The 26,791-nt window shown below is 38.7% G+C and overlaps 1 pseudogene; it reads left to right on the plus strand.

The window, feature by feature from the left end:
• The first annotated feature begins 655 nt into the window (after positions 1–655).
• On the plus strand, positions 656–25,633 carry LOC111471763 (annotated as a pseudogene).
• The last annotated feature ends 1,158 nt before the right edge of the window (positions 25,634–26,791 follow it).

A 26,791-nucleotide genomic window follows, 5' to 3' on the forward strand; every position in this document is an offset into this window, starting at 1 on the left:
ATGACAAACGGAGACTAAAGAAAGTGTTGGATTTAAAGCTGGTGTTAAAGATTCTAAATTGACTTATTATACTCCTTCATATGAAACCAAAGATACTGATATCTTGGCAACATTATGAGTAACTCCTCAACCGGGAGTTCCACCCGAGGAAGTAGGGGCCGCTGTAGCTGCTGCTGAATCTTCTACTGGTACATGGACAACTGTGTGGATCGATGGGCTTACCAGTCTTGATCGTTACGTTACAAAGGACGATGCTATGGATGTTCCCGCTGGAGAAGAAAATCAATATATTGCTTATCTAGCTGCTTATCCCCTAGACCCTTTTGAAAAAGGTTCTGTTACTAACTGACTTCCATTGTGGTTAGTTGGATTCAAGGCTTTGCGTGCTCTCTCTACGTCTGGAGTATTTGCGAATCCCTACTGCTTATATTCAAACACTTTCCAAGGCCCGCCTCATGGTATCCAGTTTGAAAGAGAGAAATTGAAGAAGTATGGTCGCCCTCTATTGGGATGTACTATTAAATAAACCTAAATTGGGATTATTTTCTAAGAATGAATTATGGTAAGAGTAGTTTATGAATGTCTACAATGCTACTACGGATGCAAAGAAATGATGAAAAAGGGCTTTGCTCGAGAATTGGGAGTTCCTATCGTAATGCATGACTACTTAATTGGTGGATTCACTGTAAATCCTAGAAAGAAAAGAGCTACTGAAACAAAATATGGTTTACAGAGTGAAAGAAGGTAAAAGACAGAGAATGAATTTCATATGCTTTACCGAGTGAAAGAAGTAGAATGAATCTTGAGTTTTGACTTTTCCGAGAAGCTACTGAACCTATTTACCGAGTCTTTGAATAAAGAGGAATGAAGCGATCTTGTTTACTTTGTTTGAAGGTGAAGGATAACAAATAAGGAGTCTTTCTTCTCTTTTTCTTTGACCTTGTTCAATTTGTTGAAGGAGCGAAGCCAATTTACAGTGAAAGAAGGGAGCCGAAAGAAGCCGAGGTTCAAGATCATTAATCTTGCTTCTTTTATCGACTGTAACTGTAAAGGTGATTGAGCGAAGCCATGAGACCGATAAGATAGGTTACGGAGTTCAGAGGATCATTCATCTCTTTTCTTACTGTTCCGGAGTTCAGGCAATGGAATAGCTTTCCCTGATTCTCATACAGCTGCTTTACCCACTCGAAGAGGAGAGGGAAGAAGGAGCGGCTAGTTCCCCCCTTGTTTACTCTGAATGAATAAATAGGGACAAGAATGCATCTTGTTGAGTCTTTCAATGAAAGACTTTCGAGAACTGTCCCTTCTTTCTTTGTTCCTATTCCGGAGTCAATTCTCATTCATAAGCTTGACTTTAACCTATTGCCCTTGTGAAAAAAAAAGAGCTACTGAAACAGAATATGCTTTACCTAGTTCAATCAGTAGGATCATTCTAATTCATCTTGTCTTGCTTCAGTTTCTCATTCATCGAGAGTTGAGAAGAAGAAGTAGTTAAGTAAAGAACATGCGAAGGCAATGGGATAGCTTTACCGAGTTGTAGAGGTTGAGGATTGTTGAATATGAACATAATAAGGAGAAAGAGAAGAGACCGAGTTTACGAGGTTCAGGAGCTTCTCATCCAATCCAGCCTATTTCCCTTGTTTACAGTTCGGGAAAGAAAGGATTAGATCAAGAATAGTCTTTCCTGAGTTTAGTAGTTCACTCTGATTCATCGAGAGTGTTTACAGTTCAGGCAATGGAATAGCTTGACCTTCAAATCCTCCTGTTTACCTTCTTCCTTCAATAACAGATGGGAATAGAGTATAAGGAGTCTTTCAGGAAGTAGCTTAGGGCATATCTATCGGGCCAGGTTCAGTCAGTCGCTTCGCTAAATAATCTCATTTGACTCTCCTCTCCCTTCTAGTTTCGGCTTTCAACACTTCCTCCCTTCTTTGTTCCAGGTCAGGTGAAGGAAGTCACTTCGCTTAAACTCTTTTCTTTTCCCGGCTGTAAAGGTGAAAGACTGAATGAAAGAAGGGAATGGAATTGTTCAACCAACCGATAGGTGAATGGAAAGAACAGAGAAGAGACCATAAAGGATAGGTTCAGGGGAAGGGTTTCATTCAGTGGCTCAGGGAATAGAGGTGAACAAGAACTTCCTTAGAATAAGGAACAATAACTTCACACTGTTACAAATATATTCTCATCAAAAAGCTTTCCTTCCTTACACTTAAACTTAAAGAACGAAAGAAAAAGAGTTTACAGTCTTTGTGAAACCACCCTTGTTCAAGTCGTCCTAAGACAAGAGCTGATAGGTTGAGGAGAAAGAATCCATATGTTCCAGAGTTCAGGGGTTCAGAGTTGCTTTTTACATTTGTTGAGTCTTTCAAGCAGAAGAAAGAAGAAGAATAAATGGGTTACGGGAAGGTAATATCGGAAAAGGTTTAAGGTTGAGCAAATCTTTCTTATTCTTAGTTTACAGTGAATAAATGGGTGAAGGAGAATTAATCTTTCTTTTTCAATTCAAGAAGGGACAGGAGAAAGAATCGGATGGAAAGGGGCGAAGCAGAGGTTAATCTTAATAAAGAAGGTCAGAGGTAAATAGGTCAAGCAGCTAATTCTCGGCCACTTTACCGAGTTGGAGAGGTTCAGGATTTCATAATGATTTATTTCCTTGTTTACAGTTCAGTTAAATAGGAGAAAGAAAGAATAGATTCGAGACACACCTTGTTTACAGTTCAATCAGGTAATAACAAAGGGGAATAGAGGCTCCGGTTCGTTCCGGTTCAGTAGCTAATCTCATTGACTCTACGGTAATTCAGTAGCTTCTCTTTGAATCAATTCATTCTCTGATTCATGAATTTACTCTCAAGTTCAGGATTGAATAACTCTTGTCTTGCTTGAGGCTTGACTTCCGGTTCAGTGGCGAAGACATGAAACTGAGTTGTAGAGGTTCAAGGGCAGGAGAAAGAAGAAAGAGGTTCCAGCCAGAGTGAAGGAGAATGCATCTTTCCTTTTGTCTTTCCTTGATTCATAAGGTTCAGGAGTGAGAGAAGGTGCGTGCAAGTTCAGGATTTCATTCATTTATTTACTCGACTGTAATAGAATATCTGATTCATCTTGTCTTCTTCTTCCTGTTTTGTCGAATGAGTCTTACAGGCAGGGGAGTAGTTCAAGAGTGAAATCAGGTTTATGAGTTTACCTCATTTACAGTTCATTCATAAAATAGGTTCTGGAGCTCAGCCACTTTCATAGTTCAATCAGCAGGTTCAGGTTCTGGAGCGGAGCAATGAGACACCGATACGCGAATAAGCTTTACCTCTCATTGGACTCTGCTTTAAATTAAAGGTTCAGAGGATTGAATAAATAGGAATAGAATAAGAAGACAGAGAAAAGAAATAGGCTCCCGTTCAGTCGCTTCTCTTTCTTTCTCTTCGTTTACTGGGAATAGAGGAATAGGCAATGGAAGGTTCCGGAGTTTAGGATCATTCTTCTTTCGTCTTGACTTCCCGTTCACTCTCATTCATTTCATATGCTTTCTTTACAGTCTTTGTTTGAATAACTCACATTCACTTCTGGTAATATAGAGAGAGGTTTACGTTTCGGTTTCACTAGCTCTTTTCTGTACTCTTCAGTTCCGGATTGAATGAAAGAATAAATAGGAGCAGGAGCCGTAGTTCAGTCTAATTCTTCTTGCTTGAGTCTTGACTCTCCATTCACCCATTGGTAATTAATTTCATTTCCTTCTTTCTTTCACTGTAAGCTCGTTCAATCAGGTCCTATACTTCCTGAAAGAAGGAATATGCTTTACCTTGTTCAATCAGGTTTAGTCGCTTCTCTTCTTCTTCATTCTGTAAAGGTTCCGGTCATAGAGGCAGGGGGAGCAAATCCCTTTTTCCCTTGTTTATTTACTGTTAAGGGAGTAAAAGAGTGAGTTCAATCAAAGAGCTACTTCATTCATCTTTCCTTCAATCAATTCATTCTCGAATCTGTTCTTTAAACACTGTAAAGAAGGTCTCCTCTCTCTCTTTCTCCTTATGATTTAGAAAGGTAAACTCGATCGAATTAATCTTGAGTCTTTACAGTGAAGGGAAAGTCAATTCTAGCTTTACCAAGTGTTTGAAGCGAGAGGGTCAGGGTCAGGTTCTTCAAATAGCTTGACCTTGTGAAAGACTGAGTGAAAAAATAAATGGGTTACGGTTTCACTATCTCTTTTCTTTTACCGACAGTAAAGTGAAGTAGCTAATGAATTGACTCTACTCTCCTGTCCTGGATTGAATGATCAATAAGTAATGGTTCAGTAGTTCAGGATAATTAATAAGGAGTCTCGTCTTGCCTTTCAACACTCGATTCATAACATAAGGAGAAAGAAACAATATGCTTTACCTCGGGATGGGAACTGAAAGAATAAATAGGGAGAGATTGAATTCATTCTTTGAATAAGGTCAGGTAATATCGTCTAAGCGAAGGTTCAAGGGAGGGAATAGAGTCTTTGGTTCAAGTTTCACTATCTCTTTCTTTTCTTTCACTCGCTAAATAGGCTCAGGAGTTTACTATTCAATCTGGTAATAAAGTATAAGGTTTAGTAGTTAAGTTTCTTTCTTTCATCTCCCTTCAAAGACTGTAAAAGATAGGTGATTGAGCGAAGCAGCAAGACTGAGAGTTTACGAGGGATAATTCATCCATCATTTTTGTCGAGTCTTTAAGCACTTGAAGGTGAAGGAGAAAGAATCCATACAATAGGTTGAATCAGGTTCATTTACATTTACGCAACCTACTCTGTCTAGGGAGCTTTATCGAGTGAAAGAAGAATCGGCCAGGAGTAGAGAAAGAAACCCGAGTGAAAGAAAAGAGTTCTGTCTCATTAATAATCTTTACTTAAACCTGACCTAAAGAAAGAAAGACCTACCTATTTAGAACCGAATCTTTGAATAAAGAGGAGTGAAGGTGATAAGATAAGGAACCACTACAAGGGAAGTAAGATTCAGATTACCTTGTTGATCGAATATCTCAAGGCAAAAACATTGTTTGAGATTCGAATCACTCCACGAGCAAGATAGATCTTGTCGAGCTTGAATGATTCTACATGCAACCTAAACTACATAGAATTGCAAAGAAACATAGCCATTGGCTAAAGAAAAGCACAAATTCTTCTTTTACTATATTTTCCAAGTCTCTTACAAATGCAACATACATGGCTTTATATAGCCTCAAAATGAAACTACTAAAGGCATTCCAAGAGTTGTAACATTCATACTTAATGGTCACAATTAACCATTATGTAATTGTAACCTAAAGTAAATAAAAAGTTCTAAAAACTCTAAATTACTCTAAATTGTAACCCTCCCAAAATTTATAACAATGAAACTTCATTCTTCTTCGATGTGGCATGAATTGAAACATCTTTTGATAATTTTGACAACCTTTTTTTCACATCTTCATTGAAGTATATTGTATGATTGATGTTTTTTGGTTCATATCAGAAAGAGTGAAACAGCTCGACCCATAGCGAGAGGAGTGAAGGAGAAAGAACCCACAGCGGTGAGACGAGAAGCCAAGAAGAGGATTTAATTCATTGACTCGACTGTAAAAGGATAAGTTCAGGATTTAATATGAATTGACTCTAAACACTGTATAGGTGATTGAGTGAACAGACCTATAGAAAGAAGGTCATATCGGTTCAGTCGCTTTACCGAGTGAAAAGTGAAAGAAAGAATCTTTAGTCTTTACTTACTAATTACCTACTTCAATCAAAGAGCTACTGAATGAACCAACCCCTTTACCCACTGTAACTGTCTCAGTCTCATCTTTCGTTCAGTCTTTGTTTACTGTGTTTGAAGGGAAGAGTGAAAGGTGAACAAGAACTTATAATAACGAACAATCACGGAACAAGTAGTTTAATCTCTTGAATATCTTTCTTACAGGGAATAGAGTCTTTGGTTTATGAGCTGATCTTTCTTCATTTTCTTTGTTTACAGGGTACAGGGAATAAAATAAATAGGAAAGAGCCGGTCAGGTAATATCATCGTCGGTGTAGGAGCTCTCGTGTCAACCACTTCTCATAAAAAGGAAGAAGCTGATAGACTGTAAAGTTCAGTAGCTAATTCATTTACTCTACTGTCAAGGTGATTGAGCTTCTCTTTGACTCTCATGTAAAGCAGCTAATTCATTAATTCTTTCACAGTAAAAAGATAGGATAAAGGGTGTCGGGTTGGTTTGGCTTTCTCTTTTTGGTTTCTTCTTCTTCTTTCTTTCTATACTCTAACTAAGGGTTCCGGTTCAGGATTGAATATGCTCGGACAGGAGTTTACCTCTTTCCTTACTATTCAGTCTCTAGAATAAGGAGTGTTTATAGTCGAGTAATCAAAGAGTGAAAGAAAAGACAAAGTAGTATTGATTGAGCTTCTCTTTCTTGACTTCTGAATTAAAGGTTGAGTCCTGGAGTGTTTACAGTGAGTGAAAGAAGGTGTGAAGGAGAATGCATCTTTTGTGGAGTCATAGTTTGAAGTTCAATCAGGGGAAGGATCAGATCAAGAGTGAATCTTTCGGATTTTCAAGAATAAGGAACAATAACAGATGGTAATGTAATAGAGGTTGTTCAGGTCAAGGATCCAGAGAAGAGCTAAGATTCCCCACCCAGTTTACAAGAAAGATCAGAGAAAGAATCAAACACCAATTTATTTAGTGAAAGAATAGTTCAACCCTTACGAGGTTCAGGAGTGAGAAAGCAAGAAGATTCGGGAGTTTACAAGCAAGAGAGGAATAGGGACAATTGAGAGAGAGATAGTTTACGAGGTTCAGTCGAATTAAATGTTGAGTCTTAGTTTACAGTGAAAGACTAAATGAAAGGAGAGTGGAGAGTCAAGATGAAAGAGAAACCCTGAATCAGATTGCCCAAGGTAAAAGACAAAGAGAGAGAATTAATTGATTGAAGACTCAGCCGAAACCCTGAACCTAAATCTCTACAACTCGGTAAAGCTGCTTCTGCCTTCCCTTGCTTCCTCTGCATCGATATGACCTTTATTTAGAGAATGAAAGATGAAAGAGCTTGAGCAGTAAGGAAAGAATAAACTCTCTTTATTAATGATCTTTCCCTACTTTACTGAACTTTATGAACCTTTGACTGATCTAACTCGCTCTCGTGGCTTCACCCCTTTCTTTACTGTCTTTGTTTGAAGGTGGACTCAATCAAGGAAGATTAATGAGAGGAACTCTTGAACAAGGTAATAGGCTAGCTGAGAATCAGGTAAAGCTCTGGACCCTATTGATCGATTCTTTGACTGCTCTCGATCCTTTCTTGCTTTCACTCTTGAACATAGGCTGGAAGGTAAAGGAGTTGAACCTCTCCCTATTTATTCTTTCAATTCATTGAATCAGGAACCTCTCTCTCTCTATTACCTGACCTTCAAAGACTCGATAAATGGGGCGGGATGATCAGCGACTAAACCAGACCCTTTCCTTTAGAGAATGAAATCAGGCAATGGAATTGTTCAACCGAATTCCATCAGGGAGAGAGAGGAAATAGCGGCTTTACCCCGTGAAAGAAGAATCAGTCAGTTTAACCTCTATTCAATCTGGTAATATCGGTTCTGGAAGAAGACGAGTTGGAGAGGTTTAGTAGCTCAGGAGAAGGATTGAGTTCATATTTACTCGACACAGGAAAGGAATATCCTCTGATTCTTGCATTCTCGTCGGGTTCTGGTTCATTAGCTTCTCTTTCATTTTCTTCTTCAATCAATGAATTAGCAGCTTGACCTTGCCTTTGTTTGAGTGAAATCAGGAAAAGGTTTAAAGAAGGTTGAGTCTCATTCATCTTTAGTTGAGTCTAGGAGAGTGAAAGAGTGAAAGAAGTACAATGGTTACGAGAAGAGGGAAGGGAGTAAGTTGTGAGACAAGAAGAGAAAGAAGATGAGGGGAAGGAGCTTCTCATCCAATCCAGCCTATTTCCCTTGCTTGTTCAAGAGTGAAATCAGGGAGAGGTGAATGTGAAATGAAAGAATTTCATATGCTTTACCTCCGAGTAAAAGAGTGAAAGAATCATCCTCCAGTTTAGGAGCGAAGACGAAGGAGGACAGAGTGAAATCAGGTTCCCTTGTTTACTGTTCAAGAAGAAATAGGGGAAGGAGAAAGAATGCATCAATAGGTTCAGAAGTGAGACCGAGTATATAGTTCAATCAAGGATCAGAGAGAGTGAAATCAAGGAGATCAGAGAAAGAAGCCGAGGGGAAGTCTCATTCATCTTTCTTATGGGAGAGTCAAAGAGAAGAGACCGAGATCAGTCAAAGGTTTAAGATTTTCTCTTTCGGCCTGAGTTTACTGTTCATCAGGGTGAGTAAATTCATTGAATATGCTTTACCTCCTTCAATGACCTAAAAAAGAGGAGTGCAGGATAATTCATCTTAAGTCTTGACTGATTGTTCCGTAGTTCTGTCTAATTCTTGTTCCGTCTTTCCTTTCTCTTCTTCAATCAAAGACTGTTAGGTTCAGTCTCATTAATGTTGAGATTCTCCCTATTCTCTTTTTGTAAAGGTTCCGGGCAGGGAATAGAGTCAAAGAAGAATACATAGTCCTATTTACCCTGTTCCATTTGGTGAAGGAATCTTGTCTTCGTCTTCTTTCTTATTTCTTTTCTTTACTCGACTGACTAGATAGGTGATTGAGGTTCAGGTGAAGTTGCTCAGTTCATATCGGTGAAGGAGAATTGCAGCTCCTTTTTCTATTCCTATTTATTCTTTCACTGTAAACAAGAATAGTCAAAGGTTTGAGGTTGAGTCTTTCAAAGCAGCTAACTCATTCATTTATTCAAACAAAGACTATAAACTCTCTTTAATCTTTCATCTCCCTTCTTTCTCTTTCACTATAAACTCTCTTTCTTCTCCCCTCCCTTCACCTGTCGGTTTCACCCATTGCCTTTTTAAATTCATAAGGTAACATAGGGTCAGGTCATAGAGGTTACGGTTCTGGAGCTCTCGTGTCAAACACTTCCTATTTTTCTTTGACTGATAAGGGTTACCAAGAAGAGGGAAAGGAAGAATACTCAGACAGAGTCAAGTCAATTCGCGCTTGGCTTAGAGAATAAGCTCTTACATTCATATTCAAAAGAAGAGGAAAACAAAAAGGTAGTGAAGATAGAAGTATAATCAGAAGAGAAAGAAAGAACTCACGATCATCTTCTTTCTCGGGGAAAACCAATTACTCTTACGTAGATGAGAGTTAGAAAAACATCATTTGTTAAGGAAGGGAAAAGGCAGAAGCTGATAAGGGAAGGCGGCAGAAGCTGATTAAAGTTCAGGCAGAAGCTGATAAAGTTTAGGCAAGGAAATATAGTAGAGGAAAAGGCTCGGGTGAAATAGGGAAGGATCATTAATCTTGAATTCTCTGATTCATGAATGTACTATCCTCTAAAGGGATTGAATGAATGAATAAGTAGGAGCCGGAGTGAGCCTAGTAGAATAGGTGTAGGTCAGGTAATAAATAATAGCATAGAGTCAAAGGAAGAAGATGCAGACAAAGTGACAATCAGGTTCAGTAGAAAGAATATGTATGCTTTACCGACTGTAAAGGTGAATGAAATCAGTCTAATTCATCTTGAGTTAGGTTCAGCAGAATGAGTAGGGAGAAAAGCTGATAGATAGTTTACGGTTCAGGGGTGAAGACAGGAGAAAGAATCCATCATTTTATTCTTCTTTCAATTCTTTCTCTTTTCTTTTACCTCCTTCAATCAGGAAAAGGTGAATGAGTCAGTAGGGAGAGAATTCAACTCGAATGAATAGTCTTGACTCTCCTGTAAAGGAATAGAATATCTTGTCTTGCTTGAGGATTGACTTACTAATTACCTACCTCGTTCAATAAGGGAAGGAGAGGTTCTTGTTTCTTCTTCTTTTCTTTTACCGACTGTAAAGTTCAGAATTCAATGAATAATAGGGTCATCAGGTCATAGAGGTTTAGGTTCAGGAAGTAGGGAAGGAGGATTAACCTTCAGTCTTTACTTACAGTTCAGTCGCTTTATAAAGAAGGTTCTTCAGGTTCATAAATCAGGTAACAGGTAAATAGGTAAGCTAATTCATGGACTCGACTCTAAAGGAAAAGGAGTGAATGAAAGAAAGAAGAAGCGAAAGAATTAATCTTCAGTCTTCCTTACGAGGTCAAGGAGAGAGAGAAAGAAGGAAAACAATTTGCTCGAATTAATCTTCAGTCTTTGGTTACAGAATAACTCGCACATAAGCACTTATAATAACTCACAACCATGCAACAAAGGAAAGAAAAGAGCTACTTCAGATATTTACCTCCTTCAATCTATCTCAGTCTCATCTTCACTCTTTGGTTACAGTTCAAGAAAGAATAACTCACACACAAGAACTGATCGTAATAGTAGATAGAGTCAAAGAAAAGGAGATTAGCATCCAACCGCTTTCTTTACCGAGGGAAAGACAGAGAGAAATAGGGTTCAGATTCATAAGTTCAGTAGTGATTAAGGTTACCGAGTTAGAAAGCAAGAATAAAGAAAGAGGAGTAAAGCGAAGCAAGCAATGAGACCTATAGAATAGGAGAAGAGAAAGAAGTCGGTCAAGGTTCAGTAGGAGAATGCATAAGGAAAGAGTCTTGACTTTCAGTTTCAGGTTCTCTCTCAGGAAAGAGAAAAGAGAAAGATCAAGAAGAAATAGTAATAAGGAGCAAAGCCACAAGATGAGAAGAGGAGATAAATTAGTTTCAGTAGTGAAGGGGAGCGAAGGAAGCCACTCGACCCTAAAGTAAAGGACAGAAGATGCAAGCTTTAACCTATTTTTACCGAGCGAGCAAGTGTTTGAAAGAATAAGGAGCGAAGCAGGGAGTCAGAATAAAGCGAATAAGCGAAGCTGTAAGACAGAATAAAAATGAATGAGCAAAGCGGCTCGACCAAGGGAAGGGGGAGAGGAGGAACGAAGAGGTGAGGCATAAAATAAAGGACAAAAGAGGCAATTCAATCCTCAGTTTACCTTTTGGTGAAAGAATAATATAGGCTCAGGAGTCAAGGATCATTAATAGGAGTAGATGGAGACTGTAAAGGACAAGAAAGAATAGATGAGAGACCAACCATATGTCCTCTTCAGTAGCATTCCTCTTTCGCGTGGAGTCTTAGTTTGAATGAAGTCTTTGAAGGTGAAGGAAGGATCATTCTTGCTTCTTTGCCTTACAGGAGAGTCAAAAAAGAAAAGGGTTTCAGTTCAGTCTTTACTTGTTCCAGAAGGTGAAGGAGAGAAGCGGTAAGACTACTCTTTCAATCTTGACTTGATCTTTATCTTTCATTTGTTTGTTCAGTCTTTACAGCTGAATCAAAGGAAAGCAAAGAGAAGAGACACTAAGTAAAGTACAGTACAGGACGGACGGAAGGAAGATGCAAACACCTATTACCTACCTCAATCAGTTCAAGGAGAAAGAAGAAATAGGTATAGGAGTGAGACCAATAGAATAGGAAAAGGCAATCGAATTGATTTACTTACCGAGGAAACAGTGAAAGAAGAAATAGGTGTAGGAGCTTTAAAAAAGAGTAAATAGTCTCTCTCTTTCGCTGGGAGTTCATTTTTCTTTCATTTTCTCGACTGTAAAGGTGAAGGAGAATGCATCTTTAATCAGGAAAAGAATAAATAAATAAAAGAGTATAAGGGGAAGGAGCAAACAGAACAGATTCGAGACCAGAAAGAAGGATAGGAAAAAGTGAATGAGCTGATCAGCCAGCTTACCTAGTTCCCTTGTGGTTGAATACAGAAAGAGGAACGAAGCAATGAAACCGTAAAGGAGAAGATCCATCAGCGAGAGGAAAGCAAAGAGAAGAGAATGAATGAATAAGGAGTGTTTACAGTTCCATTCAAGAAAAGGTTTACGGTTGAGGATAATTAATAAAAAGTCTTGAAAGCAAAGCAAAGAGCGACTTCTTTACCTCGTTAAAGAATCCATAGGATTAGGAGTTCACTCTCATTAAGGAGAAAGATCAGAGACAGAGCTAAGATTCCCAGTTACAGTGAATAAATAGGGAGAGGACAGAAAAGATTCGAGAAGAGACCGGCCAATAGTTCTAAGAGAGATTTAGTAGTTTACCGAGTTCAATCTATCTGGTGAAAAAGAAGGTTCTGGTTCCGATGGAATATTTGATTCTGCCTCACTCAATCTTTCCTTTCTCTTCTTCTTCTTCTTTACCATTCTCGTTAGGTTCAGGTAAAGGTTCTTCAAACACCTACCTATTTACTTACCTTGTTCAATCAGGGAAGGTTCCATCCGGAGTTCAGTCTCTTTTCTTTGATTTACTCGAGATTATAAAGGTAAAGTCAGTTCAGGATCATTTAGTTAGGTAGCTAAAAAGGTATTGAAGATAGAATGAAGTTTAATCATTCGATACAAACAAACATGTAACAAAGGAGAGGAGTAGATCATCCAGCCCCCTTTACTGAGTTTACTGTGAAAGAAGAAATAGGTGATGAAGTAGCGTAGCTCAGGGAATAGAAGAAAAGGGGAAGGTCATATCTTTACCTCCTGATGAAGTAAGGCCAGGTCATTGAGAGTAGAGGAAAAGCTGAAGCATCATTAATAGGAGAGTAAGTAGCGAGAGGATCAAGATCAGATCAAGAAGCCGAGGTTACGATTTGAGGTTCAGTCTTTCTTCGCGGTTACTGGGAATAAGAATAGAGGTTCCAGGCTAAGGAGGGAAATACGGCTGGGGAAGAAGTAATAGAAAAAATAGTCTAGGAGTGAAGCAGGGATTAAATAAGTAATGGCTGTGAAATCGACCAATAGAATAGATTCATTAGTTTAAGAGGGAGGGTTCAGTCTCATTCATAAGAAGGAGTATTCATCCTTTTCTTTTACCCTGTTCAATCACAATCAGGGAATACAGTATAAGGGGAAGGGATGAAGACATGAAACCGAGTTGGAGAGGAGTGAGGTCTCCAAAGGTTTCGAGGGCAGGTTCAGGAGGGAAAGAATAAAATACAAGAACAGAAGGGACAGGTTCAGTCTCATTAATCTTTCTTCTTTACAGAAGTCGAGGTAAATGAATTAGCGGCCCTTGTTTACCGTTCGTTCAAGAATAAAACACAAGAACAGAAGGGATAGGTTCAGTCTCATTAATCTTTCTTCTTACAGCAGTGAAGGGAGAGTCTCAAAGAGTGAAAGAAGGTTAAGTAGTTCTGTCTTAAGGAGTGTTTACAGTTCAAAAGGTGAAGGTCGGGTGAAGGTGAATGAGAGTTCAGTCTCTTTTCTTTCAAACAAACCTGGAATAGGAATATCTGTTTCTTCTTCTTTCATTCTATACTCTTTACTCTCCAGTAAAGGTTCTGAGAGTGATTGAATTTACCTCCTTCAATCACTGAAGGTAATAAAGGGGAGGGAGCTCAATCAGGTTCAGTAGTTAAGGCAATGGAAGGATCAGATCCATAGCGAGAGAGAGGAGTGAAGCCAAGTGAAAGAATAACTAATAATAACGAACCAGAACTGAAGGGACAGGTTCAGGAGCAAACAAATAGACCTACAGAAGGGAATGAGAACCATAGAATAGGTGAAGGAGGGAAAGAAGGTTCAGGTTCATTAATCTTTCGTTGAGTCTTAACTTGAAACACTTTCTTTTTCAGGATCAAGATCAGAGACATAGCTAAGATTCCCAGTTTACAATTCAAGAGTGAACGAAGGATTGATATTCGAGTGAAGGAGCTTCTCATCCAGCCCATTTCCCTCGTAAAAGAGTAGTTGAAGGTTCAGGGGCCAAGCCACGTGACCGACAGCGAGAGGAGTTCAAGCCCAGTTTACTGTTAAAGAAGGGAGAGGTTTAGCAGGATCATTCTTGCTTCCTTCTTTCTTACAGGAAGGAGAGTCAAAGAGTTCGGTCAGTAGTTCAGTCTCTTTTATTTGTTGAGTCTTGAAAGCAAGCAGCAGAAGAAAGAAGCCGAGGGTCAGGTTCAGGTTCAGTAGTTCAGGAGAATGAATCTTGAATTAGATTCTGAAAGAAATGAATGAATTGACTCTCCCTTATTCCCGTTAAGTAGTTCAGTCTCTTTTCTATCCCTTCTTTCTTTCACAGTAAAGGAGAATTAATTTATCTTGTCTTGCTTCAGTCTTTCCTTTCTCGAATCTTTACTCTTCTGCTGTAAAGAAAGGTTCTTCAATCAAATAGCTACACCGAGTTCAAGAGTTCCATCAGGTTCAGGAGAAGAGAATGAATAAAAGAAGTATTTATCTTTTACAGTGAATAAATAGGGAATATCGTCGTTCAGGAGTTTACACAAGAGAGAAGAAATAGGTTCAATGAGTCAAAGGAGAAAGAACCAAGCCAACTAGTTTGGAGCCGAAGTAGCTTTACCTTGTTCAAGAATAGTCTTTCCCGAGTGCAAGAATAAATAGTCAAAGAATAATTAATAAGAAGTCTTTGTTTACAATTGAGTAAAAGAGTGAATTCAAGAATAATCCTCCACCAGCTTACAGGGTGAAATCAGGTTCATGAGTTTACGAGGCGAATGAGCGAAGCAATGAGTAAGTAGCTCGAGGAGTGAAAGAAGGGGCAGGTTCAGGAGCGAAGCAAGCAGTGAGACCGATCCTTGTTTACCTCCTTCAATTCAGGGAATAGAGTCAAAGAGGGAAATCTAGTTCGTTCAGTAGTTCTGTCTCATTTAGGTTTTGGTTTCTTATAGGAGGGAGAGGCAAAGAGTGGTTGAATCATCCTCCAGTTTACAGAGCGAAAGAATAAAGAGGAAGGGAATAGAAGAAATAGGAAAAGGAGAAAGAATCAATTCACTCTCAGGAATCCTCTTCGTTTCGGCTTTCAAGCATAATCAAAGGAAAGCTAAGAGAATAGACCTCGTTCAATCAGGCAAAGGTTTAAGGTTCTCTCTTTTGTCTTGACTAAATTACCTAGTTCAATCAAATAGTTCAACCAGAGTTGTAGAGGGGTAGGAGAATGAATAGGGAGTAAGTGGCTCGACTGGTCAGGGGAATGAATCTTGCTTTCTGCTTTCTTCTTTGATTACAGGTTACAACATCTGGTGAAGGTTACGGAGTTCAGTCTAATTCATGTTTCGTTTCAGCTTTCCTTTCAGTTTCAGGAGAAAGATCAGAGTCAGAAGGTTTAGCTTTGTCAAATAGTGCTTTACCCAGTTCAAGAGTTCATCAAGAATATAAATAGGTTACGGAGTTCACTCTAATTAATAGGAAGGAGTAAGTAGGTTCATGAGCTTCTCTTTCATTTTCTTTTCTTACTGTTACATCTGTCTCATTCATCTTGACTTTCGGCTTTCCTTTCCTTTCAACACTTGATGAATAAGCAGAATGATCAGTAGTTCAGTCAATGGAATAGTTCAACCCTAGTTCAATCTGTCAAAGCTGAATGAGAAAGTGTAAGTAGGAGAAAAATCAGTTCAAAAAGGTTCGGTTCGTTTAGTAAGTAGTTCCATCGAATTAATAAGAAAGGAGTATTCTCTTTTACAGGAAAATCTAGTAAACTCTGAGTTTCTAACTAGGTTCTCGTCAGGGAATAGCGGTTTAGGAAAGAGCTACTTACTTTTACCTCAATAAATAAATAAGGGAATAGAAGAAAAAAAAGGGAATAGAAGAAAAGAAAGGGTTCCGAAGCTGTTGTTAAGAAGGAATTGGAAAGGTGCCATGCAGTGAGACAAAGGAGAAGACAGAGGAGAGGGGCCAAGCAAGCAAGCAGTGAGACCGAGTTCAACACTATTCTATTTACCGAGTCAAAGAACTAATAGCCCCGGAAGGAGTTTACTGGTTAAGAATCAATAGGAAAGAAAAGGCGAAGGAGTGAAAGCAAGAAGCATTGAATATCCGAGTGAAGGAACGAATCATCCAGCCCAGCACATTTATCTCGTAAAAGAGTTCAGTAGTTTACCAAGGTTACAGTTAAAGAATCAATAGGGACAGGGTCAGGAGTTAAAGAAGGTTCAGGATAATTCATCTTGAGTTGAGTCTTAATTTACACTTATTGTTCGTGTTTGAAGGGGCAGGATCAGATCAAGAAGCCGAGGGGAAGGGGAAAGAGCTTGACCTTCTTCTTTTCTTACTGTTCCATCAGGTTCAGAAGAAGAGAAAGAAAGAATAGTGAAACCCCACCCATTTCAATGAAAGAATCAATAGGGACAGGGGAAGGAGTGAAAGAAGGTTCAACATCATTCTTGCTTCTTTCTTACAGTCTAGTATAAGAACAAGAATAGTCTTTGTTGAATAACTCACAATAACTGAAAGAAGGTAATACCAGGGGGCAGGCAATGGAATTCTGAACCATAAAGAAGAGGTTCAGGGAAAGAAGAATGCATAAGGAGTCTTGACTTGTTTATAGGAGAAGAGAAAGAATGAATAAGGAGTGTTTACTGTTCCTTCAATCAAACAAAGAGCTATTGAACCATCCCATTTAACAAGTGAAAGAATAAACTAGGTGAAGGAGTTAAGGAGTTAAGAATAGAATCAAAGGAAAGAACAGAGAAAGATCAGTAGTTCAACCCGCCCGAGTTTAGAGTCGAGTCAATTCATTAGCTGCTTTAACAGAGAGGAAAAGAGTGTTTGAATAGTTAAACCCGAGTTCAAGAAGAATCAGATCAAGAATGCTTCGAATTGACTTACAGTTCACTCGAATGAATCTTGAGTGTTTACAGGAGAGGAAAAGAAGAGTTCAAGAAGTTGAAGAGAAAGAATGTTGAGGATTGACTTTCAACGCTTTCTTTCAGGTTCAGGATCAAGATCAATTATTTCATCAGGTTCCGGTTTAGGTTCTGATTCTAGCTTTACTACCTCCTTCATTCAATAAGGTTAGGGAATAGAGTAGAGGTTCAGTCGCTTGCTTCTCTTTCTTTCATTCTCTTTCTGTAAAGTCTCATTCATCTTGTCTTGCTTTTTCTTCGTTTACTGTTAAAGAAGAATAAATAGGTTCCGTTCCAGTCAGGTAATAGATAGAGTAGAGGAAAAGCTGAATCATTAATAGGAGTAAGTAGCTCGAGTCAAAGTCAGAAGAGAAGACGAAGACAAAGTTTACAGTTCAAGAATAGTGAAACCCTAGTTCTAGTTCAATCAGGGAATAAAACAAAGCTAGAACTAAGACAGAGAGGAGCGAAGCTGCGAGACCAATAGTTGGAGAGGGAGAGAAGTGAAGGAGAATGAATGTTGAGTCTCCTTTTGCTTACTCAACCTATTTACCTTGTTCAAGAATAGTTCAACCCCAGTTTACGGCTTGCTTCTTGAACTGGAAAGGCTATTAGTAGGTAGGATAGGTGTAGGAGGTTAGGAGGGAGAATGAATTTTGCTTGAGTTCAATCTTAGTTTACAGTCGAGTAAAAGAGTGTTTGAAAGGAGAAAGAAAAGTTAAAGAATGCATAGGAAAAGGAGCAAAACTGATAGTTGGAGAGGTTAAGGGGAAGTAAGTAAATCAGTCTCATTCTTCTTGCTTTCGTCTTACAGTTCAATCAGGTTCAGTTCGTAAACTCTAATTAATCTTTGTTACAAGAGAGAGGAAAAGAGAGAAAGAAAGGATCAAGATCAGTTCAAGAATAAACAGGAGTTTGCCGAGTTCAAGAATCCATAGGAAAAGGAGAGAGAGGAAAAGGGTTTCGGTAGAGTATTTCTCTTTGACTGGTCAGGGAGAGTAACAGAGTTCGTTCAATCTATCTCATTAATCTTTCTTGTCTTCTTCTTTCATTCTCGTCAGGTTCAGGTCAAGTAGCTCTCGGTTCAGGTTTCAGATTTCATAATCATTCTTCTTTCTTTTCTTTCTATTTCCAATTGTAACAAAGAAAGAGAGGAGCGAGGCAATGAGACCATAAAGAATAGGTGAATGAGCTGATCCTCCAGTTTCCCTTGTTTACAGCAGTTCTCGAATAAATAGGTTCAGGCAAGGGAATAGAGTAGAGTCATAGCAAAGGTGTAGGTCAGGTAATACAGGAAAAGAAGAAGGATTGAATGAATTTACTCTCATCTAAAGATGATTGAGCTGATCTTTCTTTCATTTGCTTGAGTCCTGAAAGCAGAATCCAAGGAAATCAAAGAGAGAGCTACTTCTTTATCGAGTTCCATCTGTCTCTCTCCTTCATAAGGAGGGTTTACAGGAGAGTAAGAAAGAGTGAAGGAATAAAAGAAAGCTAAAGCTATAAAGGCAAGGTCAAGAAATAGAGGGGAACGAAGAAAGAGACCTGCAGAAAGAAGGGAAATAGGTTCAAAGAAGGTAATATGAGAAAAGGTGATTGAGCTTCTTTTTCATTTGATTCGGTTACTCTGAAAGAAGAAGAAATTCCATCAGTCAAAGGTTCATGATTAAGTATCTCAAACATCCTTGAATTTGGTTACCTCCGAGTAAAAGAGTGAAATCAGTCTTATTCTTCGTCTTGACTTGATTCATAAGGAGAAAGCAAGAGAAGTTAATAACATAGGTTCAGGTTAAGGAAGTAGCTTAGGGAATAGAGTTAAAGGTTCAGCCAATAGAATTCATAGGAAAAGGAGTGAAAGCAAGAAAGGAGTTAAGGAGAATGCTTCCTGAATTTCTTCTTTAACTGTAAAGAAAGGATAACGAATCTTGAGTTTTGTCTTTCCTTTCCTTCCCTTACGGTTCAGTAGCTCAGGGAATAGAGGCAGTTACAGTTCTGGTTCCTTCTTTCATTTATTCATTTCCTCGACAAGAATATCTTCTTCTTCTTCTTTCTACTATTTCTAATTGTAACAAAGGAGGAGCGGGAGCTGCAAGGAATTCTCTAGTTCAGGGGAAGGAGGTAAGATCAGCCAAGCCTAGTTTACGAGGTTTAGGAGTTGAGTCTGACAGTTAACTCTCATTCATCAATAGGTAAAGGATTGAATTGACTCTCATGGTTTTGTTCCGGTTCATGAGCTCAGGAGCTTTACTGACGGGTGATTGATTTCTCATTAATAGGAAGGAGTAAGTAGTGAGACCGTGAGGGAGAGGCAACGAAATTACGAGACCGAGTTCAAGAAGTAGAGGAAGGAGTCTTTGTCTTGTCTCCCTTCTTCCGGTTCAGGTAATATCGTATAAGGTGATTGAGCTTCTCTTTCATTTTCTTATTCTTAGGTTACAGTAAATAAATAGGTGACGGATCAAGAACCAACCAGTTTAGAGCCGAAGGCAATGGGTGAGACCGAGTTGGAGAGGCGAATGAGCCAAGCCCATTTGACTCGACTAGGTAATCTAAGCCGAGGAATAAAGGATAGCGAGAGTACTGATTTCGTTTACAGAGTGAAAGAAGTAGGATCACAGTTTAATTCACCTTGAGTTGAGTCTCCCGTTATTCAAACACAGTAAAGGATATCGGGGGGAGTTGAGGATTGACTTCCTGTTCATGAGCTTCTCTTTCTTCATCTTGTCTTGCTTGAGTATTTGACAAGGGAGAGTAAGTGAACGAAATAGGATTAGTCTAATTCATCGTTTCGGGTTTACTGTTCAAGAAGGAAAAGGAGAAAGACCTTCTTCTCATCCAGCTGCTTTACCTTATTACCTTGTGAAAGAGTGAAAACCTTGTTTGGTGGAGAGGTTCATGAGAAAGAAGAAATATGAAAAGGAGTGAACTTTCATTCATCTTTCTGTAGAGTCTTTCAAAGAAGCTGCTAATGAATGGACTCTCATGTAAAGGTGAAGGAGAGAAGCCTATTTAACTTGTTCAATAAGGGAAGGGAATAGAGAAAGATACTCGGTTAGGTTTAAAGATTATAGAGTCGTGCTCCACACCTTTATGTATAAACTATTCCGGCCGGAGTCTCCCTATACCAAACCGACTCGACTTCAACTCAATCAATGAAAAGATATCTGAGTTAGGTTTAAAGATTGATATTATATTTCCACTCAATCAATGAAAATATATTTATTTGAGTTTACACAATTCCCTCCTTTACCCCTGACGGTAGTCTTTGTGCTTCTCGAGGAAAAGCTGTACCTATTATAATGTCTCTGAAAAAGCTTGTACCTATTAGAATTGCTCTAAAAAGCTAGTTGTACCTATTCTATACCTTTACCTATTCTATACATACTACGGGTGGGTGGTGAGAGGCAGGCAGCCCTCGTAGCTCGATTGCTAAACAGGCAGTTTTTCGGGAGGAGTGGGCCTAGGAGGTCTCCAACGAAAGAAAAATCAATGTGTAAATTCATATGATGCAATAATGCGGTGCTTTTCCCTTTAAGCTGGAAGGCTGGCAGATTGATTTCTTTCCGTCTGTCTAGGATGATTTAGTCAGGGCAAAGGATGAATCTGAGGTATATTAAGGTATTTGACTCCGGGGACTACGTGATCTATTGTCTCTATTCTCTATTGGGTACTTTTTCTTTCTTTCGTCCCTAACACCCTTTCTTCTCCTCCCTCAGCCTTACTTCACCCTCTCTCTCTTTCTTGTTGACAGTCCAATCCGAGTTGGTTATCGGGGAAAGCATGTATAGGAAAAGTGAAATGGTAGCTACTTTTTCCCTTTCTGGTTGGTCTGGTGTGGTGTTATTGACTGAATTTCTCTTCACATCCCTCCATTTGAATCTCTACTCTATTCTGGCTACAGACAATTTGCGCTAAGACAGCGATGATGCCCGGGCTAGTGTAAGGGGTCTCGCTACTAAATCAATATCGTTAGTTATATGGTTGCTTCATCCAATAGAGGTTAAGGTTGATCATGTCCTACCTTGCTTGATTCATAGGGGATCACTCATCGATCTACTCTAATCCCCAAGACCAGCTGTTAAACTGAATCTTCTCTTCTTCTTTGTGAGACTTGATGTTCACCTTGTTAATTCATAAACGAATAATGTAATGGGTGGGTGCACATGAACAGATTTGGAAAAGGAGGTTCATTGGATACATGTATTAGATTATTCATGAATCACCATAATGATTAATAGATGTATTAGGTAGATTCATTATTTCAGATTTGTTACATGAATGACCATGGAGGATGTTCCAAAAGAAAGCCTATATAAGGATCACCTATGTAAAGATTTGATAATCAATTCACCTTCAAAAGAGAATACATCTCTTTATCCAAAAAGACAGATTTAAGTGTTGAGAGAATTCTGCCCCCTTTCCATCCAAATTTGACCTTACTCCAACAAACAAAGTGGTATCAGAGCCAAAAATCAATGGCGGGTTCCGGGAAGATGTCATTGGGTGGTGTACCGCTGCCACATTTGGTGAAGTCGAACTACAATAATTGGATGGAGCATTCAGATGCAAGCCTTGCTCGGAGCGTAAGATGTATGGGACGTGATTTTGGAAGGTTACACCGAACCGGAGCAAATCGAAGACATGAGAGTAAATGACATCAGGACGTCGAAAGAAGCACGAATGAAGGACAAGACCGCATTGTACTTACTTATTATTCAAAGCTGTTTGTTTTGATGAGTCAAATTTGTAGAAGATAGCCAGCAGAACATAATATGGGAAAGTCGCTCCTCTCGATCAATTCCGATTCGAAGAAATAGAAAAAGAAAGAATCTCTTTTCCTTTCAATCGGTAAAGTAGCTATCAAGGAATTGACTGAATTTGCTTCTTGAGAAGAAATAGAAAAGAAAGAATCGAACTTCTATTTTGGTAATTCTCTAGGAGTCATCTTTGAACAAGTTTCTCTTATAAGGAGAGGTGGAAGAAAAGGCTCGAGATTGATTTAGGAGTCTTTGTGCGAGCCGATTGATGCAGATAAAAATTACAGCTTCTAAAACCAAGACTTTTGATGCCCGTCCTTTGCTTCAAGGCTGGTTAACCAGAATTCTTCTCCTGCAAAATCACAATAGAAAAAGTGGTTCTTACATGGCTTCGGTTTCGATGAGAATGGAAAGAATTCAGCAACCCCAAAGATCTCGTCAAACAAGAGATGGAATTCTATGAAAGAATACTAGCCCAAGACTCGATCGGAGGCAAGAGCTCTTTCTTCTGACCGTCACAGTCTTTTCTTCTCCAAAGAGTCTGACCACCTTCTTGATTTACTAGTGGAAACTGGGGATTTGTAAGAACAAGGAATCGCTTTCAATGAAAATTGCTCTTTGTCATGATCGGACTAATCCCGAAAAAGGTGGATGATTCCCCCACCCCGAAACAGACCTCTTTGTCTCTTCCCAAAATCAAACAAGGAAATAAATCTCTTTTTTTTATCACAAATCAAAGGAACCAACTGGATCAGAAAAAGTCGTTTTCTTTCCAATTGCTGCAGTCAGTCATCCAAGAATCAAAATCAAGTCTGTTTCAAAGAGAATGCTAAAAGAAAAAAGGAGATTTATTCTTTCTTGGAGAAGAACGGTCTTTGTTTGGCCTGAATCAACCACTTTTCGAAAACTCGGTGGTCTTTTTATCAGGCTTTGTTTGGTGAAGGGAGAGCTTGAAGATATTTTATTTTGATTTGCTTTCTGATATGAACCAAAAAACATTAATCATACAATATACTTCAATGACGATGTGAAGAAAAGGTTGTCAAAATTATCAAAAGATGTTTCAATGCAAGCCACATTGAAGAAGAGTGAAGTTTGATTGTTATAAATTTTTGGTGGGTTACAATTTAGAGTTTTTAGGACTTTCTATTTACTTTAGGTTACAATTACATAATGGTGAATTATGACCATTAAGTATGAATGTTACAACTCTTAAGTAAGAATCAGATATATCATCTATTATGGAACTTAAGTAACCCCATGCTAGATCTAACAGACTTTTAGGGAGATGATCACTCGGGGGGGTTGACACTCTCATGGTTTAGATACCATAGGAAGATTGAACTTGATCGGTAGTAATGATGTATCAAAGTTGCTAACAGCGTAGAGATTAGACAAAATGAAATCAAAACCATTCCTTTTCATCAGCAGCTGAACATTATTCTCGCTCATCAAATCATTCAATAATGATATCAATTTCCTTTCCACTATGAATGAGACTAAGCTGGAACCGATAGGATACAATTTCGATCGATTTTGATTGAGATTTTCTATCTGAAATACTTGATGATCCTTATACTGAGATGATTCACTTTTGCAAATATCTTCTTCTTCATTTTGATTTAAGAACACAGAGTTAAACTCATTGTTCAACCTTTTTCTATTATTGCTTCAGGATCAAGATGTAATTTCTCTTTTCATGAGAGTTTCAACCATGAATTTAGTTGATATGAACCACGAGATATCAATCATACAATATGCTTCAATGAAAATGTGAAGAAAATATTGTTGAAATTATCAAAATATAGTTCAATTCATGTCACATTGAAGAATAATGAAGTTTCATGTTTTGAATTTTGGGTAGATTACAATTTAGAGTGATTTAGAGTTATTGTATTTCATTAATGTATTTTAAGACTTTTAATTTACTTTAGGTTACAATTACATAATGGTAAATTAAGACCATTAAGTATCAATGTTACAACTCTTGGAATGCTTTGAATAGTTTCCTTTTGAGGCTATATAAAGCCATGTATGTTGTATGTGTAAGAGACTTGGAAAATATATAGTAAAAGAAACATTTGTGCTTTATTTAGCCAGTGGCTAAGTTTCTTTGCAATTCTATGTAGTTTAGGTTGCATGTAGAATCATTCAAGCATTTGTGCTTTCTTCTTGTTTCGTCTTTCCTTGATCTTTGGCTTTTACCCCCGAGTGAAAGAATAAATAGGAAGGAAAGGGAGTGAAGGAGTTTACCAAGTTCCATCAGGAAAAGGTGAAGGAGCTTGAGGTTGAGTCTGACAGTTCACTCTCATTCATAAGAAGTCTCCCGGATTTTATTCTCTGATTCTTCTTCTTCTTTCACTGTTCAGTCTAATTAAGCTTGAGTCGTCTCCCTTCTGTTTCCTATTTATTCAAAGACTGTAAAGGATCTCTCATTAATCTTTCTTTCGTTTCATCTTGTCTCTCATTCATCTTGAGTGTTTACAGTTGAATTCTTGTTGGTTGAGTCTTTGTTTACAGTGAAAGAAGGGAAAGTCAATTCATTAGCAGCAACGTCTTGACTTTACCTAGTTCAATGATAGAATAAAAAGAAGAAACCAAGACAAGATACATCAGGCTCAACTCAAGATGAATGAGAGTCAATTCCTTGCAGCTCCTGAACCTATCCTTTAGAGTCCATTCATATTCAATCTTGTAAACTCATTCACCTTCTTGAACTCAAACACTCAGCTCGGTAAGTAAAGCGGCTGGATGAGAAGAAAGAAGAATGGGACTGAACTACTAAACCTATTTAGTCTTGAACAGCTCTGGAACCTTATACTCTATTCCCTTCCCTCATTGAACTGTAAACAAAGACGAAAGAAGAATGAGACAGAACTACTGAACCCCAGCTTCTTGATCTGATCCTTTCTCTCACTTACTCAGAGGTAAAGCAGCTAATTAATGAATTGACTCTTCTGGAAAGACGGACGAAAGATGAATGAAGTAGCTCTTTTCTTTCACGAGGGAAATAGGTTAGCTAATTCATTTACTCTTTCTTTCACTGTAAAAGATCAACTCCTTATTCATTCTCGTTTATTGTTCAGGACTATGACTTCTTCACCTTCTTTTACTCCTCTTTCTCTCCTCTTCTCGTCTCGCTGCTTCGCACCTTTCCGATTCATTCTCGCTCACATATTCAATCCTCTCCTCTTCTCGCTACTTAACTTACTCCCTATTCTCGTAACCCTATGAAGAAAAGGTCAGTGGTTGCCACTTACAATCATTCACCTATTCTATTGGGCTCACTGCTTCTCTGAGAATTTGGGTCCTGTAGATACTCGCACAACATCTTCTATTTATAGATCTGCCCCTGCCAACTTTTATCCAGTTAGATACAAAATGATCTATCTATTTTGGAAAGTGGAATAAAAGTAGTAGATCTTTTAGCCCCTTATCGGCGTGGAGGAAAAATGGGACTATTCCGAGGGGCTGGGCAAGAGTGGACAATACTCATTATGGAATGGATCAACAACATGGCCAAAGCTCATGGAGGGAGGAGGTGTATCCGTATTTGGAGGAGTAGGTGAACATACTCGTGACGGAAAGGATGTTTACATGGAAATGAAAGAATCTGGAGTAAGTAAGTAATTAATGAGGAATGGCGGAAAAGTGGCTCTAGTTAGTCTACGGTTAGATGAATGAATGGCCGGGAGCTCGTATGAGAGTTGGTTTCACTACTGCCCTAACTATGGGGTGGGGGACTATTTCCAAGATGTTAATTAACAAGACGTGCTTCTATTTCTCGACAATATCTTCTCTTTCTTTCGTTGAAGCAGAATCCGATGTATCTGCATTACTAGGTGGAATGCCCTCGGCTGTGGGTTATCGCCCGACTCTTAGTAGGGAAAGGGGTTCCTTACAAGCAAGAATTACTTCTCTTCTACCAAGGAAGGGTCCGTAACTTCTATTCAAGCAGTTTATGTCCTTGCGGACGATTTAACTGATCCAGCTCCTGCCACCACACACATTTGCTTGGATTCTACTACCATACTAGAAAGAGGATTAGCTGCCAAAGGGTTATCTATCCATATCCAGCAGTAGATCCTGACGATTCAACGTCAACTATGCTACTTCTACAACCTCAGATGGTTGGTGAAGAACATTATGAAACTGCAGAGTGAACCTTACAACGTTACAAAGAACTGAAGGACATTAAAGAGATATCCTTGGGTTGGCCGAATTATCCGAAGAGGCATAGCACGAGCACGCAAAATGGAGCCTTTCTTATCACTACCCTTTTTTCTTTCGTAGCGGAAGTCTTTATGGGTTCCTCGGGGAGTTGGCCTAGCAGAAACAATTAGAGGGGGGTTGGTTTCAATGAATCCTTTCCAGAGAATTAGATGGTCTTACAAGCCCTTTCCTTTATTTGGTGGGTAACATCGATGAAGCTACTGCGAAGGTTAGAAATGGAGAGCAAGGTGAAGAAAGACCCTTAAATATGAGTGTCCCGACTCCAAATCAAATTGGCTGAAGAAGTTAAAGAAATGATTTGAGTTAGGAATAGTGGACAAATTGGTGTATTATCAAATCACGCACCTATTGCCACAGGTGTAGATATAGGTATTTGAGAATGCGCCTTCCTTCCAGATAGTGAGAGATGGTTAACGATGGCTCTGCTGGGTGGTTTTGCTAGAATAGGCAATAATGAGTGAGGGGTGGGTCAGGTCACTCTTTTAGTAAATGATGCAGAGAAGGCTAGTGAGATTGATCCACAAGAAGCTCAACAACCTCTTGAAATAGCGGAAGCTAACTTGAGGAAGAGGAAAACTTAAGGCAAGAGACAAACAGGCAAATTGAGGAGCTCTCACTCAGACAAGCTAGGACACGAGTAGAGGCTATCAATGGCGTACCTAGTGGATCCTTCTAAATAATCAATCAAGTGAAATGCCAAAATGAAAGAAATATAGATAGAGTGGGATGGAAAAGATAGAAAATCAATAGAATTGAGTCAAACAACTTATTTCCATTGTCTCTGAAGTTCTACCTACTATTCGACTATTGGCTTTGTTTGAACCAATGACTCCCGCCTCCCACTGGATGAAAGCAATACTCTAACCACTGCCGAGTGAAGTAGGTCATTCATTGAGCATCACAAAGAAAAAAAATGGGCTCTATCACATCGATAGATTATCAACCCAATGGATGGATAAGCAATACCAATCAAATAAATCAACAAAATGGAACAATCAGAGAATATTCATCTTGACAAGTTAGAAAGAATCTACATGATAGAATAAATAGAGAAGTATCACACAAGGGCTATAGCTCAGTTGGTAGAGCACCTCGTTTCCCTTCCCCGCGCGCCAATGTTTTTCAGAGAAGTACATCATGTAATCAAAAAGATTGGTTTCTCTTATTGATCCACCTATCTATGTCTTACCCTACCCTATTACTTTTAGGAAACAAAAC

The sequence above is a fragment of the Cucurbita maxima genome, unplaced genomic scaffold (genome assembly GCF_002738345.1).
Source record: "Cucurbita maxima cultivar Rimu unplaced genomic scaffold, Cmax_1.0 Cma_Scf00057, whole genome shotgun sequence".
Taxonomy (NCBI): Eukaryota; Viridiplantae; Streptophyta; class Magnoliopsida; order Cucurbitales; family Cucurbitaceae; genus Cucurbita; species Cucurbita maxima.